Raw genomic sequence first — 13,666 nt, forward strand, 5'->3', positions numbered from 1 at the left:
ACTTATCAGCTCCCCTATCATAGCCATAAAGTTAGACTTAAAAAAGTTAAGTTAAAGGCAGAAGTTTATTTTTTCCCTAAATGCATTCTGCTCAATAAAGTAAAAAACCTTCTGTGTGCAGCTCCACCCCCATACTTACCTAAGCCAGACCTCGATCCAGCGCTGTGCACTCTCTCTCCCTGCTCATTAGCTCAGAGGAATGGCTCTCGCTGCTGTCAATCACAGGGAAGAGTGAGCGGGGGGGGGGGGGGGGGGGGCACAGGCAAGATTCCTATATGCTTTTATTGTTGTAAATGCTGCACCTAAACAGACTAGATAAGATAGGGCCGGGCCATGTGATCTGGAAGGGGACCACAAGACTGGCTGACAGACCTACAGATCCTGTTACAGAACACATACAGCATATCCGGGAAGTATTCACAGCACTTCACGTTTTCCACATTTTGTTGTGTTACGGTCTTATTCCAAAATGCATTACATTCATTATTTTCCTCAAAATTCTACAAACAATCCCCCATAATGACAACGTGAGAGAAGTTTGTTTGAAATCTTTGCAAATTTATTCAAAGTAAAAAGTGAAAAAATCCCATGTACATAAGTATCACAGGCTCCTCCCATGTACATAAGTATCACAGGCTCCTCCCATGTACATAAGTATCACAGGCTCCTCCAATGTACATAAGTATCACAGACTCCTCCCATGTACATAGGCTCCTCCCATGTACATAAGTATCACAGGCTCCTCCCATGTACATAAGCATCACAGGCTCCTCCCATGTACATAAGTATCACAGGCTCCTCCCATGTACATAAGTATCACAGACTCCTCCCATATACATAGGCTCCTCCCATGTACATAAGTATCACAGACTCCTCCCATGTACATAAGTAAGACAGGCTCCTGCCATGTACATAAGTATGACAGGCTCCTCCCATGTACATAAGTATGACAGGCTCCTCCCATGTACATAAGTATCACAGGTTCCTCCCATGTACATAAGTATCACAGGCTCCTCCCATGTACATAAGTATCAAAGACTCTTCCCATGTACATAGGCTCCTCCCATGTACATAAGTATCACAGACTCCTCCCATGTACATAAGTATGACAGGTTCCTCCCATATACATGAGTATGACAGGCTCCTCCCATGTACATAATAATCACAGGCTCCTCCCATGTACATAAGTATGACAGGCTCCTCCCATGTACATAAGTATCACAGGCTTCTCCCATGTACATAAGTATCACAGGCTCCTCCCATGTACATAAGTATCACAGACTCCTCCCATGTACATAGGCTCCTCCCATGTACATAAGTATCACAGACTCCTCCCATGTACATAAGTAAGACAGGCTCCTCCCATGTACATAAGTATGACAGGCTCCTCCCATGTACATAAGTATGACAGGCTCCTCCCATGTACATAAGTATCACAGGCTCCTCCCATGTACATAAGTATCAAAGACTCTTCCCATGTACATAAGTATCACAGACTCCTCCCATGTACATAAGTATGACAGGCTCCTCCCATGTACATAAGTATCACAGGCTCCTCCCATGTACATAAGTATCACAGACTCCTCCCATGTACATAGGCTCCTCCCATGTACATAAGTATCACAGACTCCTCCCATGTACATAAGTAAGACAGGCTCCTCCCATGTACATAAGTATGACAGGCTCCTCCCATGTACATAAGTATGACAGGCTCCTCCCATGTACATAAGTATCATAGGCTCCTCCCATGTACATAAGTATCACAGGCTCCTTCCATGTACATAAGTATCACAGGCTCCTCCAATGTACATAAGTATCACAGACTCCTCCCATGTACATAGGCTCCTCCCATGTACATAAGTATCACAGGCTCCTCCCATGTACATAAGTATCACAGACTCCTCCCATGTACAGAAGTATCACAGGCTCCTCCCATGTACATAAGTATCACAGGCTCCTCCCATGTATATAAGTATCACAGGCTCCTCCCATGTACATAAGTATCACAGGCTCCTCCCATGTATATAAGTATCACAGGCTCCTCCCATGTACAGAAGTATCACAGGCTCCTCCAATGTACAGAAGTATCACAGGCTCCTCCCATGTACATAAGTATCACAGACTCCACCCATGTACATAAGTATCACAGACTCCACCCATGTACATAAGTATCACAGGCTCCTCCCATGTACATAAGTATCACAGACTCCACCCATGTACATAAGTATCACAGGCTCCTCCCATGTACAGAAGTATCACAGGCTCCTCCCATGTACATAAGTATCACAGACTCCTCCCATGTACAGAAGTATCACAGACTCCTCCCATGTACATAAGTATCACAGACTCCTCCCATGTACATAAGTATCACAGACTCCTCCCATGTACATAAGTATCACGGACTCCTCCCATGTACATAAGTATCACAGGCTCCTCCCATGTACATAATTTTCACAGGCTCCTCCCATGTACATAAGTATCACAGACTCCTCCCATGTACATAGGCTCCTCCCATGTACATCAGTTTTACAGGCTCCTCCCATGTACATAAGTATCACAGACTCCTCCCATGTACATAGGCTCCTCCCATGTACATATATATCACAGGCTCCTCCCACGTACATGAGTATCACAGACTCCTCCCATGTACATAGGCTCCTCCCATGTACATATGTATCACAGACTCCTCCCATGTACATAAGTATCACAGGCTCCTCCCATGTACATACGTATCACAGACTCCTCCCATGTACAGAAGTATCACAGACTCCTCCCATGTACATAAGTATCACAGGCTCCTCCCATGAATTGAGCTCAGATCCATCCTGTTTCCACTGATCATCCTTGAGATGTTTCTACAACTTGATTGGAGTCCACCTGTGGTATATTCAGTTGATTGGACATGATTTGGAAAGGCACACACCTGTCTATAGAAGGTCCCACAGGTAACAGTGCATGTCAGAGCACAAACCAAGCCATGAAGTCCAAGGAATTGTCTGTAGACCTCCGAGACAGGATTGTATGGAGGCACAGATCGGGGGAGGGGTACAGAAACATTTATGCAGCATTGAAGGTCCCAATGAGCACAGTGGCCTCCATCATCCGTAAATGGAAGAAGTTTGGAACCACCAGGACTCTTCCTAGAGCGGGTCGCCGGGCCAAACTGAGCGATCTGAGCTCTGGACCTCAGACTAGGGTGAAGGTTCATCTACCAACAGGACAACGACCCTAAGCACACAACCAAGATAACAAAGGAGTGGCTACGGGACAACTCTGTGAATGTCCCCGAGTGGCCCAACCAGAGCCCAGACTTGAACCCGATTGAACATCTCTGGAGAGATCTGAACATGGCTGAGCACTGACGCTCCCCATCCAACCTGATGGAGCTTGAGAGGTCCTACAAAGGAAAATGGGAGAAACTGCCCAAAAATAGGAGTGCCAAGCTTGTAGCCTCATACTCAAAGAGACTTGAGGCTGTAATTGGTGCCAAAGGAGCTTCACCAAAGTATTGAGCAAAGGCTGTGATACTTATGTACATGGGAGGAGCCTGGGATACTTATGTACATGGGAGGAGCCTGTGATACTTATGTACATGGGAGGAGCCTGGGATACTTATGTACATGGGAGGAGTCTGTGATACTTATGTACATGGGAGGAGCCTGTGATAGATATGTACAGGGGAGGAGTCTGTGATACTTCTGTACATGGGAGGAGTCTGTGATACTTATGTACATGGGAGGAGTCTGTGATACTTATGTACATGGTATTTTTTTCCTTTTTTATTCTTAATAAATTTGCAAAGATTTCAAACAAACTTCTCTCACGTTGTCATTATGGGGGATTGTTTTTAGAATTTTGAGGAAAATAATGAATTTATTCCATTTTGGAGTAAGGCCGTAACATAACAAAATGTGGAAAAAGTGAAACAATGTGAATACCTTCCGGATTCACTATATATATATATATACTGTGTGTGTGTATATATATATATATATATATATATATATATATATATATATATATATATATATATATATATATATAGTTACAGTATCTCACAAAAGTGAGTACACCCCTAAGTGAAAATGTCCAAATTGGGCCCAAAGTGTCAATATTTTGTGTGGCCACCATTATTTTCCAGCACTGCCTTAACCCTCTTGGGCATGGAGGTCACCAGAGCTTCACAGGTTGTCACTGGAGTCCTCTTCCCCTCCTCCATGATGACATCACAGAGCTGGTGGATGTTAGAGACCGTTGTGCTCCTCCACCTTCCATTTGAGGATGTCCCACAGATGATCAATAGGGTTTAGGTCTGGAGACATGCTTGGCCAGTCCATCACCTTCACCCTCAGCTTCTTTAGCAAGGCAGTGGTGGTCTTGGAGGTGTGTTTGGGGTGGTTATCATGTTGGAATACTGCCCTGCGGTCCAGTCTCTGAAGGGAGGGGATCATACTCACTTTTCACTTTTGTGAGATACTGTATATATATATATATATATATCTGAGCTATAGGATCAGCTGAATTCTTTGACATCCTTCATATGAAATAAATAAATAAATAAAACAATAAATTTGCCTCCATTAATACACAAATTGTTCTTTCCGTGTGTCGCCAGCCGTTAACAAAGACCTATGACAGCGGCGCGGCGCGTCTTCCTGGCGCGGAGGAGCTGAAGCTTTATTGTTATGAAGTCAGCGTGAGGGAATTATAGCTGCGAAGATTCCTCCTCATCTTGGAAGGCGATCGCTTTAATTCCTTCCTCACCATCTCCTTCTCCTCAACCCCTCCCCCCCCCCCAGCGTCCATTGCTATAAAGCGCGCGGCTCCGAAAACCTCCATTAATCCTCCATTTCCGAGATGGTATCGGCGGCACAGCGGGTTTCCGCAGAAATTAATTTGTCCTGACAACAGGCCTAAAGATTGGAGTCCGGGGATCACTTGGACAATTCCCTCTAAACGGGGCGCAATAATAAACAGAAAACTGATAACGACGTCTGCCGCAGGACCACACAGAGGACGCCGCCGCCGCGCCGAGGTGTAAATGGGCCTATAAAGCGGCACGCCGGGAGCCAGCGCCGAGGTCTCTCAGTCTTTCGCCGTGGTGACAATCGCTGGGGGAACAAAAGGAAATAAATTGTTACATTTTATTTGCAGCCGGAATCCTTCGGGGTCGTGGGGGGGGAGTTTCTCGACTTTGCGGCATGATGATGTCACAAGGTGTGCGGTCGATCGTGATGTGGACAGGTTGTGGTTCTTGCAGTTAGCAGATTCTAGCACCGGTAGACGACCAATGAGAGGCCCGAGATGCGCGTTTCACTCTTCAGTGTCTCTTGGATCACAATAGTCCGGCGCTTCACGCCTTCCAATCATTGGATTGATCGACGTTACATCAATGATACAATGTAACACCATCACGGGGAGGAGGAGGCGGCAGAGAACGGAGCACAGCAGCAGCCAGCACCACAAGCATGCAGCTTGTTCATTCTGAGTTTGTTGCAGGTTCAGAGCAAGTCATCACAACTTCAGATTAACCCTTTTCAGGAGCACAGGTCATTGAGGCCTGGATGTCCGGAAGAAATTGAGCAGTGTTTGTTTATTTGACGCTTTTGTTTTTTTCAATGATAGTATGACAAAAGGAACGTTTTTTGTTTAACTGAATATAGCAGTATTTTGCATAAAAAGTTTATAATAATAAAAAAAAAAAAAGTATTTTATAAACTTAATGCATAATAGACAAACATTCATTTTATAACATAGTTACAACATAATAACAAAATACATTTAATAACAATATTTAAGAAAACGACATGCAATTTGTTCATTCTGAGTCTTTTATTTGGAACGTAGGTTTAATAACTTCAATGCAAAATTTGTATTCTTATTAATTTTTTTATTTCAGGTACTTATAGTATCTGACAAAAGTAAGTACACCCCTCAGTGACATTTGTGTAAATCTTTTCTTCTATCTTTTCATGTGACAACACTGAAGAAATGACACTTGTCTACAATGTAAAGTAGTGAGTGTACAGCTTGTATAACAGTGTAAATTTACTGTCCCCTCAAAATAACTCAACACACAGCCATTAATGTCTAAACCGCTGGCCACAAAAGTCAGTACACCCCTAAGTGAAAATCTCCAAATTGGGCCCAATTAGCCATTTTCCCTCCCCCGGTGTCATGTGACTCGTTAGTATTACAAGGTCTCAGGTGTGAATGGGAACCCCTAAGTGAAAATCTCCAAATTGGGCCCAAAGTGTCAATATTTTGTGTGGCCACCATTATTTTCCAGCACTGCCTTAACCCTCTTGGGCATGGAGGTCACCAGAGCTTCACAGGTTGCCACTGGAGTCCTCTTCCCCTCCTCCATGATGACATCACGGAGCTGGTGGATGTTAGAGACCTTGCGCTCCTCCACCTTCCGTTTGAGGATGTCCCACAGATGATCAATAGGGTTTAGGTCTGGAGACATGCTTGGCCAGTCCATCTCCTTTACCCTCAGCTTCTTTAGCAAGGCAGTGGTGGTCTTGGAGGTGTGTTTGGGGTGGTTATCATGTTGGAATACTGCCCTGCGGTTCAGTCTCTGAAGGGAGGGGATCATGCTCTGCTTCAGTATGTCACAGTACATGTTGTCATTCATGGTCCCCTCAATGATCTGTAGCTCCCCAGTGCCAGCAGCACTCATGCAGCCCCAGACCATGACACTCCCACCACCATGCTTGACTGTAGACAAGACACACTTGTCTTTGTCCTCCTCACCTGGTTGCCCCCACACACGCTTGTCACCATCTGAACCAAATACGTTTATCTTGGTCTCATCAGACCACAGGACATGGTTCCAGTAATCCATGTCCTTAGTCTGCTTGTCTTCAGCAAACTGCGGACTTTCTTGTACATCATCTTTAGAAGAGGCTTCCTTCTGGGATGACAGCCATGCAGACCAATTTGATGCAGTGTGCGGCGTATGGTCTGAGCACTGACAGGCTGACCCCCCACCCCTACAACCTCTGCAGCAATGCTGGCAGCACTCATACGTCTATTTCCCAAAGACAACCTCTGGATATGACGCTGAGCACGTGACCTCAACTTCTTTGGTGCAGCTCAGTTTCAGGGTCTTGGCAATCTTCTTATAGCCTAGGCCATCTTTATGTAGAGCAACAATTCTTTTTTACAGATCCTCAGAGAGTTCTTTGCCATGAGGTGCCATGTTGTACTTCCAGTGACCAGTATGAGAGAGTGAGAGCGATAACACCAAATTTAACACACCTGCTCCCCATTCACACCTGAGACCTTGTAACACTAACGAGTCACATGACACCGGGGAGGGAAAATGGCTAATTGGGCCCAATTTGGAGATTTTCACTTAGGGGTGTACTGACTTTTGTTGCCAGCGGTTTAGACATTAACCACTTGCCGACCGGGCCATAGCCGAAAGCCGGCAACAGCGCGGTCAGCTAGTTCTGGGTGGACGTCCTCCCAGAATACTGCTCTCGCGCGCCCCCTGGGGCGCGCACCCGAGAACTTCCGTGACCGCCGGGTCCAGAGGACCCGGCGCATCACGGATCACGGTAAACGGCCGCTGATCGCGGCCGTTTACCATGTGATCGCTCCGTCAAATGACGGAGCGATCACATGTCAACAGACCGGCGTCATGTCATGACGCCGGTTCCTCCCTCCCCTCTGTGTACCGATCGGTACAGTGCGAGGGGAGAGGGGGAGGGATCGGATGGCAGCACCGCTGTGGGCTGCATGTGTAGTGCCCACAGCGGTGCTCAGTGACAATTGCAGTCACATCCATCCATCCTTCCATGCTCAGCCATCCCTGCATAATACCCTACAATACTCTGCATAATACCCTGCAATACTCTGCATAATACCCTGCAATACTCTGCATAAAACCCTACAATACTCTGCATAAAACCCTACAATACTCTGCATAATACCCTGCAATACTCTGCATAATACCCTGCAATACTCTGCATAATACCCTGCAATACTCTGCATAAAACCCTACAATACTCTGCATAAAACCCTACAATACTCTGCATAATACCCTGCAATACTCTGCATAATACCCTGCAATACTCTGCATAATACCCTGCAATACTCTGCATAATACCCTGCAATACTCTGCATAATACCCCGCAATACTCTGCATAATACCCCGCAATACTCTGCAATATACCCGGCACTACTCTGCAATATACCCGGCACTACTCTGCAATATACCCGGCACTACTCTGCAATATACCCGGTACTACTCTGCAATATACCCAGCAATATACCCTGCACTACTCTGCAATATACACAGCACTACTCTGCAATATACCCGGCACTACTCTGCAATATACCCAGCAATATACCCTGCACTACTCTGCAATATACACAGCACTACTCTGCAATATACCCGGCACTACTCTGCAATATACCCTGCAATATACCCTGCACTACTTCGCAATACTCTGCAATATACCCTGCACTACTCCGCAATACTCTGCAATATACCCGGCACTACTCTGCAATATACCCGGCAATACTCTGCAATATACCCCGCAATACTCTGCAATATACCCCACAATATACCCTGCACTACTCCGCAATACTCTGCAATACCCCGCAATACTCCGCAATTTTTAACCAGTTCCCGCCCACAGTCATATGACGTCCTTGACTTTGTGCGGGGATATCTGAATGATGGGTGCAGCTACAGGCATCATTCAGATATCATCTTTTTCAACCGGCAATTCCCTACACCATGAGAACGATCATAGCGGCTGTTCCACTGCTTGATCATTCTTATGGGAGGTGAGAGGGGACGCCCCCCCCTTCCCGCCACCCTCCGGTGCTTCTACCGACTCACCGCTACGATCGAAGCCAAGATCGTTTTTTTTTTTTATTTCAGGCTTCCCAGCCTAGAGGCGAGATGTGAGGTCTTATTGACCCCATATCTCACTGTAAAGAGGACCTGTCATGCCATATTCCTATTACATGGGATGTTTACATTCCTTGTAATAGAAATAAAAGTGATCAAAAATTTTTTTTGGGGGGGAAAAAGTGTCAAACTAAAATAAATAAAGTAAAATAAACAATAAAAAAAAAAAAAAATTTTTAAAGCGCCCATGTCTGTGTGCTCGCATGCAGAAGCGAACACATACGTAAGTCCCGCCCACATATGAAAACGGTGTTCAAACCACACATGTGAGGTATCACTGCGAACGTTGGAGCGAGAGCAATAATTTTGGCCCTAGACCTCCTCTGTAACTCAAAACATGTAACCGGTAAAAAATTTTAAAGCGTCACCTATGGAGACTTTTAAGTAGCGACGTTTGGCACCATTCCACGAGCGTGTGCAATTTTGAAGGGTGACATGTTAGGTATCTATTTACTCGGCGTAACTTCATCTTTCACATTATGCAAAAACATTGGGCTAACTTTACTGTTCTGTTTTTTTTTAAAGCACAAAACTGTTTTTTTTCCCAAAAAAACGCGTTCTAAAAATTGCTGCGCAAATACCGTGCGAGATAAAAAGTTGCAACAACCGCCATTGTATTCTCTAGGGTCTTTGCTTAAAAAATATATATATCTAATGTTTTGGGGTTCTATGTAATTTTCTAGCAAATAAATTATTTTTACATGTAGGAGAGAAATATAAGAATTGGCCTGGGTGCTCCAGAACGCCTGGAGGTGCTCTGTGCATGTTGGGCCTCTGTATGTGGCCACGCTGTGTAAAAGTCTCACACATGTGGTATCGCCGTACTCGGGAGTAATAGCAGAATGTGTTTTGGGGTGTAATTTGTGGTATGCATATGCTGTGTGTGAGAAATAACCTTCTAATATGACAATTTTGTGAAAAAAAAAAAAGAAAAAAAAAAATCTTGATTTTGCAAAGAATTGTGGGAAAAGATGACAATTTCAAAAAAACTCATCATGCATCTTTCTAAATACCTTGGAATGTCTTCTTTCCAAAAAGGGGTCATTTGGGAGGTATTTGTACTTTTCTGGCATGTTAGGGTCTCAAGAAATTAGATAGGCCGTCAGTACTTCAGGTGTGATCAATTTTCAGATATTGGCACCATAGCTTTTGGACTCTCTAACATTCACAAAGACCAAATAACATACACCAAGTTGTACTTATTTTTACCAAAGATATGTAGCAGTATACATTTTGGCCAAAATTTACGAAGAAAAATTACTAATTTGCTAAATTTTATAACAGAAACAAAGAAAAATTCATTTTTTTACCAAATTTTCAGTCTTTTTTCTTTTATAGCGCAAAAAATAAAAAACCCAATGGTGATTAAATACCACCAAAAGAAGGCTCTATTTGTGTGAAAAAAAGGACAAAAATTTCATAGGGGTAAAGTGTTGTATGACTGAGTAATTGTCATTCAAAGTGTGAAAGCACCGAAAGCTGAAAATTGGTCTGGTTAGGAAGGGGGTTTAAGTGCCCAGTGGTCAAGTGGTTAATGGCTGTGTGTTGAGTTATTTTGAGGGGACAGCAAATTTACACTGTTATACAAGCTGTACACTCACTACTTTACATTGTAGACAAGTGTCATTTCTTCAGTGTTGTCACATGAAAAGATAGAAGAAAAGATTTACAAAAATGTGACTTAGGGGTGCACTTACTTTTGTCAGATACTGTATATATTACCGTCTATTCAGAAACTGCGCTAAAGTCAGTAATATGTGAATAACAGCAGCGACTAACCATGTGATATAAACATAATGCAAATCAGAATATTCAAATAGTCGCTCTAGTAAATGCAAAAATTAGAATATTCGTAAATTTAAATATTCAGAAATTCAGAAATTCAAAATTTGAAATACGAAATTTTCGGAAATTCTAAAATCAGAAAATTTGAAAATCTGAAAATAAGAACGAAAATTCTGAAATAATAACTTAACTATTAAATTATAGGTATTGAAATTTCCTTTCCGATTTGGCTGTTGGTGAACGTAACGAATACGAATTTATCCGAAGTTACGAATTATCCGAAATAACGAATGCCGCATCTAAACAAATGGTACGTAACAAATTAATAATAATAAATAAGAACAACAATAATAATAAAAACTTTTTTTATTATTATTATTATTATTATTACTAATTTATTCCATTCCATTTGTTTAGATGCGGCATTCATTATCTTGGATAATTCATATCTTCGGATAAATTCGTATTCGTTACGTTCACTAACAGCCAAATCGGAAAGGAAATTTCAATACCTATAATCAGGGCTTTTTTTTCTCAAATAATAGGTGCTGGAACTTAACCACGGCCCCACAAAACCCCTCCCCCTGCACACGCTCTCCAAATCACATCAAATAGTGGGTGTGTTCAGCCAAATTTCACGAACAGTAGGAGGGTCTTAAAGGGGCATAACATACCAAGATTGCATTACACAGAGAGTGCAGAGCTGTCACTTGTAAACACAAAAACCAGACTTATGTGTTTACAAGTGATTGTGGTGAGCAGGCACCAAAGGGTCTGAGCCAGAGGTGGTGGAACTGAGTTCCACCAAGTTCCCCCTGAAAAAAAAGCCCTGCCTATAATTTAATAGTTAGTTACTATTAGTTAGTTAGTAGCCGTGAAGATTGGTTTAAAGGAGAAGAAACTCCAGTAGCGTGATACTGTATGGGATACTTTACCGAAATAGTATGAAAATGCACGTTTAGTCGTTTGTCCGGCAAACAAGTAAAACGCCCGCACTTCTGGGAATCGGGGAGGACGCGGCGACGTCAGCAGGTCCTCCCCGGCCGTTCTTGCCGGACCAATCTACTAACATTCTACGGGGAAGGCCCGTGGATTTAGTGCATCTGGATTTTGCAAATGCATTTGACACAGTCCCCCGTAAACCTTCAATCTACAAGCTGAGGTCCTCAGGCGTGGATCATAAGGTTCGTTCTTCGGTAAAAAACTGGTTACAGGGGCGTGTCCACGGGGTGGTGGTAAATAACGTGTACTCAGACCAGGGGCGGCCAGTCCAATAAGGGACACATCCCCCCCCCGCCCCTGTCCATCGCTGCCTCCCCTATCCATGCGTCCAGCCCATTTCAGGACAACGGCGCTTGGATACCAATCTTCATGGCTGTTGTCATGGTTGTCCTGGAGATGACTGGAGTTTGGAGACATAGGAAGACCCTCCCCTACCATTAGCTGGAACCTGGAACTGCAGGAGAACCCCTCCATCCACACTACCCCTTAGGGTTACTATTAAGCTCGTTAGACCTTTCTAGTGATAGAAGGTCCACATCATCTGGTAAGCGCCCCTATTAATAGGGTGGTGGGTGCCACAGAGGGATTCTTCACTCAAGTGTCTGGTGGTGGAACGCTATAAGAACTGTCAATTAAAGCGGAGGGCCACCCGTAAAAAAAAAAAAATGTCACCAAAATTCATAAAAAAAATAAAAAAAAAAACATTTGGGAAAAAAAAAAAAAAATTTTATACTTACCTAAACCCTTGTTGCTAGGCAGTCTTCCTAATCTGCCTCTTCTCCTGCCGTGTTCTTCTCCTCGGTGAGCGGCCCCCGTTGTCTTCTGGGAACTGTGTGTGTTCCCAGAACACCACGGGGCCATTCCCAGATCGCTGCACCGCTCGCGCGTGTGCAGTAGGGAACTGGCAGTGAAGCCGCAAGGCTCCACAGCCTGTTTCCCTTACCTAGGATGGCGATGCCGGGACCCCGAGAGCCGAGGGACGGTTCGGCTTCGGGGCGGCCGACATCGCGGGCACCCAGGACAGGTAAGTCTACTTATTTAAAGTCAGCAGCTACAGTGTTTGTAGCTGCTGACTTTAAATTTTTTTTTTTTAGCTGGCCGGAATCCCCCTTTAAGGAATCCTTCAGCGTCTACATTCACGTGGACTTTATTATTTTCAATTGCCATTTTTTTTGTTCACCATTTTTTCCTAATCCACTTTTTTTTTTTGACCGCTTCCCAACCACCTCTACTGCGGCAGAAGGGCACATACAGGCGGATTAACGTACCTGTACGTTGCCCTTTAAGAGGCGGCTCGCGGGCGCGCGCACCCGCCGGGAGCTCCGTGACCGCAGGTCCCACGGACGCGATCGTCTCACGGCGAGGAAGAACGGGGAGATGCTGATGTAAACAAGCATCTCCCCGTTCTGCCTAGTGACAGGACACCGATCACAGCTCCCCCTGTAATCGGGAGCGGCGATCAGTGTCGTGTCACACGTAGCCCCTCCCCCCCCACAGTTAGAATCACTCACTAGGACACACTTAACCCCTTCACTGCCCCCTAGTGGTTAAACCCTTCACTGCCAGTCACATTTTTACAGTAATCAATGCAATTTTTTTAGCATTGATCGCTGTATTAATGCCAATGGTCCCAAAAATGTGTCAAAAGTATCCGACGTGTCCGCCATAATGTCGCAGTCACGATCAAAATCGCTGATCGCCGCCATCACTAGTAAAAAAAAAAAAAAATTATCAATAAAAATGCCATAAAACTATCCCCTATTTTGTAGACGCTATAACCTTTTGAGCAAACCAATCAATAAACGCTTTCGCGATTTTTTTTTTTTTTTTTTACCAAAAATATGTAGAAGAATACGTATCGGCCTAAACTGAGGAAAAAAATGTTTTTTTTAAATATTTTTGGGGGATATTTATTATAGCAAAAAGTTGTCGCTTTTTTTGTTCATAGCG

The sequence above is a fragment of the Aquarana catesbeiana genome, linkage group LG09 (assembly GCF_042186555.1).
Source record: "Aquarana catesbeiana isolate 2022-GZ linkage group LG09, ASM4218655v1, whole genome shotgun sequence".
NCBI lineage: Eukaryota > Metazoa > Chordata > Amphibia > Anura > Ranidae > Aquarana > Aquarana catesbeiana.